Source organism: Etheostoma spectabile, chromosome 7 (genome assembly GCF_008692095.1).
Source record: "Etheostoma spectabile isolate EspeVRDwgs_2016 chromosome 7, UIUC_Espe_1.0, whole genome shotgun sequence".
Lineage (NCBI taxonomy): Eukaryota > Metazoa > Chordata > Actinopteri > Perciformes > Percidae > Etheostoma > Etheostoma spectabile.
This window is the reverse complement of record NC_045739.1, coordinates 20,346,400-20,352,643: the sequence shown is the minus strand read 5'-3', so window position 1 is coordinate 20,352,643 and position 6,244 is coordinate 20,346,400. Positions and strand designations below refer to the sequence as shown.

The following is a 6,244-nucleotide window of genomic DNA, read 5'->3' as shown; positions in this document are numbered from 1 at the left end:
TCCACTGGGGTCTGCATTTAGCTTCGGTATAATGTTGCATGTAGCTGAAAATGTTGCCAGGCAATTGCCTGTTTTAGTAAAAGTCTTTCAATTTATAATAAAGACACAAACTGTAGCTTTTCTGTCTCTTTAATCCATGCTACCTCCTAGTGGACTAATTGTGAACTGTCAATGAGTAACTGGTGGGTTTGGACAGAGATAAAAATGTGTTCTTGATTGTGATGAAAAACATAGCTAGGTAGGCCTACAATACCTCAGCAAAAAACACTACAATAAATATAAAATAGGCTACTGACTTTAAGAAATTCTCAGAAGTTAAAGTAGCTTACACAAAAACAATTTAAGCAACATGAGTGAACGGAACTTGGTAAACATTCTCTATATGAATATTGTGATGTAGCCTATGATTGTGTCCAGGGTTGGGGCCAGAATTGGGGACAAGATGACATTATTGACCTTGAAACAGGACAGTTTTAGTCCCTTTCTGTTATGCTTATACTTATGTTTGTAATCTGAATGGTCAATGTATGGAGGTGTACAATGTGGTTCCTCACTAATTTAAAAAAGATTGACCTGAGGGAGATGAAGGTGTATTGGCGATTACAAATGTGGGTGTTGGTGTTGGCTATTAGTGAATGATTCAAAAAAATGTCACTGTTTCCTAAGACACAATACAGTTTTGTGGTGGTGACAGAGGGACTTCTCTGCTATAAATATCAAGTTAAAAACACCCTCCACCCACCCATGTCATGACCAATCAGCAGTAATAGTCCGGGGCTCTTTTGCCCACAGCACGGGGTCCCACTCGCTTTCAGCTGTGAGCCACCAAATATCCTAGACTGGAGTGAGCCACTAAAGACATATGCAAATGATCAAGACGAGCAAAACATGCAAGTGTCTGTAAAATTACAAAGGGGTAAGCAAGCATCCTGAAAATGTACCTCCTATAGGGAGATTCGAACAAGCCATCATCCTTCCGTTAGCATTCCATTGACTCCCATTCATTTTGGCGTCACTTTGACAGAGAATAACTTTACATCTTTTAAAAGACTCTATTTGTCCATTGTTTAATTGTAAAGAAACACAACAATGTATGAAAGGCTCCAATAACTTGTATCTCCCATTATGGCCCTGTAGCAGACGTTTTTGTACAAAATAGGCGCACGATTGTGTCATTACCAAGCCACTTTCTGTCGTACAATAGAGAAATTACTGTATAGTCAGGAGAAGATTGCAGGCAGTTTTCAACAAAGTTTAATTATTAATGTTAACTAGCATTTTAGTTAGCAATGAGTAGCCGGTGTCTATTTTATCTCATTACATATCCCTACGCTATCCGTCTCTGTAAGATTGGGAATGATTGTGTTAAAAAAATTACACACACAATATACATACTTTTTCTCTGATTATCATTAAAAGTATTTGCATAATTTCTCTTGGCACAGCTACTAGAAGATTTACAACTTTCCAATATGTTGCTCACATCTTCGTCATCAAGTTCAGTTTGACGCTGCGCAGTAACTCTCAGCTATCACCGGAAAAGTGACTTCACTGGTCTTTGTCGAAGTATATGGCATCGCTGTGTCCATTCCTTTCACTGTCTATAATACATCAGTGGATACATTTTTTTGGACTGTCACAACCATGGAAGTATTAACCTCTGCAAAATTACTAATTTCACTAGCAGAATTTGATCCACTCTGTCTGATAAAATTGAAAAAGTCAAAGAGCCGCACGATTAAATGAAATGAAATCCCTATTCAAGTTAGGGGAGGTGTCAAAGTATCTCCCTCGGCCTACATATGTCTACGGCTCGGCTGGTGGACTTCTCTAGTGAACCTGCTCAGAATCCGTGCTGATTCTCCAGGTATTTTTTTGGCGCCACTCACCAAGTCTCATAGGAGCGGGGCTTCGACCGTTAATATAGGCCAATTACATCCATGGCTAAATAAAGGGGTAAAAACACCGTAAATCGGATTATATTTTTTGTTTGTGTGTGTTTGTTAATCAGATGCTTTCATTTCATGTCAAGGGTCACATCAATCCCACCGTGGGCCACTGAGGAGCTGATCGATAACACTGATTGAAAGGAGGAGCTGATCAACCACACGGGTCGAGAAGAAGAGGAGCAGATCAATCACACTGATCGAAAGGTCGAGCTGATCACTAACGCTGATCGAGAGCAGAATGTGTCCTGTCCAGACCCCTTCAGGGACCGCTGACTTGTCCTGACTCACAGCCGTCCAATGAGACTTCATCCTGCTGGATGATGTAATGACAACCTCAGCCACTAAAAGGACCAACTAGGTGCTTCTTTGTCAGGTTGTTGTAACATTCCCACTGATCGTTTACCCCGTCATCTGTCATGCCGATGGTTAATCACTTATCATGACTTAATGTGTCTTATTTTGAAGGAAGTCTTATTTTCAGTGTCTCTAAACATAGTATATGGCAAAGCTAAGAGTGTATAAGATGTGATGCATTGATGATAATCTCATGGAAACTGATTTTAGCTCATAGATCTGTGAAAAGTTAGAAGTAGTCAGGAAGACAGCTCAATGAAGAGCAAATCACAAATGAATCTAAAAGGGCTGCTGTTGGCAGTCCACCTTGTGATCGATTCACTACTACACACTGAGCTTTTATCCCAACTCTGAAATTTCCTTTAATATGTCATTCATTTCATGCACAGGTTTGGCAATAAATAATACCTATTCAGACCATCTGCCATGGTTTTTGTAGTCTGATATTTACAAGGCTTCTTACCTGGACACCTGCTGCAAGAGGCTGACAATAAGCTGCACATAACACTTGACTAGTCAGTAGCCAATATTACTCTCTATTTTGTTAAATCAGTGACCCTCTTTTTAAAAATAATCTCAATTTGGAAAAGACACTAACCCTCCTACAGTATTTCACTAACAGAGACCCAAAAATTTCAAACTGAAGGAAAAAAACCAAAAAAAAACCAAGGGATCTATTATTATCTGAGTATTTAACTTTTTGTTATAAAAGTGACTAAATTTAGAATTTTTTTTTTTTGTCTTTAATGTCAGAGACCAGACGTCCCGTGTATGTCCGACTGTGACCGGGAACACTGGTCTCTCCTCAGTGTCAGACCGCCTGGGGGGCCTCACAGGTCCCAGAGCCCGCCTTCTTCCACTGGTCTGCAGGAAGCTGTAGTCTGTCAGTCTCCAGCATCTCGGGGCTCCTGCTTCCGTCTACCTTTCAGGTCAGATTCCAGTCTGAGGGGAAGCCCTTGTTGGCCAGGCACATGAGAGCAGCTCCTCACTGGGGGAGCACTGTCAGGGTGGAAATGGCTTCACCCACTGCACAGAGAGAGAGAGAGAGAGAGAGAGAGAGAGAGAGAGATTAATGAAGTGTATTTTAGGTCACAACCAAACTTCATCTTGTTGGTTGCAGCAGAAGAGGCTACCGGTTCCGTTAGTCTTCCTGGTAGACCAGCAGAGTAACCATGGCAACCGGCCGGCATCACTGTTGATTGCTGAACAACAGACAGGTTTCAGTAGCTTACTAAATATACAGATGTTAAAACTGACACTCTTTAACTCAACTTTCTGAGTTTCATAGTTACAGAGATGATAGAGGTTCATAGTCACATAAAATGAAGATTGTGAGGCTTTTATTGTTTTAACTAGCCTTAAGTAGCCATTTCTCTTCTCAAGCCAAAACCTAATAAATATTTCTTTGCTCCGTTCATGTAAGCAGGAATAATTACTGTAGGCCTACAGCCAGGCTTCGTTACCGACAAAATCCAAATGAATAATGTTTACTACTGAATTGATTTTTTTATTTTTTATTTTAATTCATAACATTCTATTTAATTTAAAGGGTGGGGCAATGATGAGTTTTAAAATATAGTAATTCCCTGAATGAAAAAGTGAAAGTGTTGTCTCTGCCTGCTGCTGTCACCCGTCCACCAGAGATGGAAAGAGACAGGAGGGGGATATCATTATCTGCCAATGCCATGAAATTTAAGACGGTAACATGCATGCGTACTGGCTCACACACACACACACACACACACACACACACACACACACACACACACACACACACACAGAGGAAACTGGACTGACTGCAGAACATACTGTATACACAAAAATGCTAGAGCAAACAGAAAGCGGAACATAGGCTACACATCTAGCCTTATTATAGACTGACCCAAACACAACACAGCATGGCAATCATACACAGTTATTCTTAGGAGTTCGCATTCACCTCAGCTGTGCACACACTCACCCTCAAGGAGACAAAGGTAAGGACGATACAAACGAGTATAGAAACTTCTCTCCACTGTGTGTGAATGGCTTATTTCAGATCGGACAGTAGCCCGAATGACAATTATGTTATTTTCAACCATAAGTTATTGAGTGTATGTATTTATGAGCAATGCTTGCCATACGTTGCTGACTTCATATCTGTCTCAGTAATAACTACAAGACAACGGTTTCCCTGGTGGGGTCTGGGGACTGCCAGGGTTTCCTCCAGCAAAATATGATTGATGTTCTGATTCTGCCTTTTCTCATTGCACATGCTACAATACAGTTATCAAACTGTGAACATAGGCTACCTTAATATAGCTCGTGGTAAAGACCAATAAATGTTATGTTTCCAGGTTGGAGGACGGCTCGTTTTGATGAAAATGAGTTTGTAGCTCGTTGTCTACCTTGGTACGGTAGGAAAGATGCTTCATTTGTGATTTAATACCGTGTTGTTAATGTTATTGTTCCCGGAAGTTAGATATATAGACATATTTTCATGTCGGAGTGAAAACGTGCATCTATATTTTACTACTTAATCGTAATAATAAAAGACACAATACCTACGTGATAAAACATTTGAGATTCATTGATATTATTTCCCGAATTTCTGCAGCTGCTCACTTTCTCCACAGGGGGCGGGGCTACATGTTGCCACTAGTTACTTTAGTGTTTATCCAATCAGAAAGCGCCAAGTTGTAACCGTGGTTACAATGGGGGTAGGGATATTATGGTATGTAGACATGGCATCCAGCAGTCGAGGCAGATGGATGTCAACAGAAGATACTTATTTGATACTTTATGGTTCTAATGTGTAGATCTAATGTACCTGCAGATACATTCGGACATCTCGCGGGATTTCGGGCTCTCTGTCGTCGATATTGTGTGTATATATATTTGTATTTCTCGTTTAAGCAGTATATGCTAGTAGTTTCATAACTGGTTCGGATTGATTTAGTGGAGCTCAGCAATCCATGATGTAAACAGGGTGGGTGCTGAATGGGCTGCAACTATACACTGTTTGTGTTATAATATCCAGTCCATAGACTGGATATTATAACACAAACAGTCTATGGCTGCTACCATAGACTGGATATTATAACACAAACAGTCTATGGCTGCAACTATACACTGTTTGTGTTATAATATCCAGTCTATGGCTGCTACCATAGACTGGATATTATAACACAAACAGTCTATGGCTGCAACTATACACTGTTTGTGTTATAATATACAGTCTATGGCTGCTACCATAGACTGTGATATTATAACACAAACAGTCTATGGCTGCTACCATAGACTGGATATTATAACACAAACAGTCTATGGCTGCTACTATACACTGTTTGTGTTATAATATACAGTCTATGGCTGCTACACATAGCACTAGAGCATATTGACTAAAGCAATTAACACAAACATGTCTAGTGGCTGCTACCATAGACTGGATATTATACACAAACAGTCTATGGCTGCTACTATACACTGTTTGTGTTATAATATACAGTCTATGGCTGCTACTATACACTGTTTGTGTTATAATATACAGTCTATGGCTGCTACTCATACACTGTTTGTGTTATAATATACAGTCTATGGCTGCTACTATACACTGTTTGTGTTATAATATACAGTCTATGGCTGCTACTATACACTGTTTGTGTTATAATATACAGTCTATGGCTGCTACTATACACTGTTTGTGTTATAATATACAGTCTATGGCTGACCCCATCGTTTTTTGCAGCCACACATGGTCTTTAGCATGCAAAATAAAACCTGCTTTCAAATGAGGGAATGCCGTGCATAGTAAAGAATACAAGCTTTCACGGAGGATATTCTTGTATTGACTTTACGGATAAAAGCCTACTTGCATCATAAGTTTAAGTATTTCAAATGATAGATTATTAATCGTGATATTCATCCATTTATTGAACATAGGTGATAGGCCAATTGCAAGT

General features: G+C 39.8%; 1 protein-coding gene across 4 annotated transcripts in view; it reads left to right on the top strand.

Annotated features, from left to right (window-relative positions):
- Positions 1 to 4,057: 4,057 nt before the first annotated feature.
- LOC116692350 (solute carrier family 41 member 1) overlaps positions 4,058 to 6,244 on the top strand; it is a 24,547-nt gene continuing 22,360 nt past the window's right edge. Inside the window, exons 1-2 of one of the 4 annotated variants that reach the window (XM_032520565.1) lie at positions 4,072 to 4,279; positions 4,640 to 4,694. The gene's annotated coding sequence lies outside the window, so the exon portion shown is untranslated. Of the gene's footprint in view, positions 4,280 to 4,639; positions 4,695 to 4,995; positions 5,272 to 6,244 lie in introns of those variants that run through there. The other 3 variants (XM_032520562.1, XM_032520564.1, XM_032520563.1) reach the window with 3 other exon arrangements.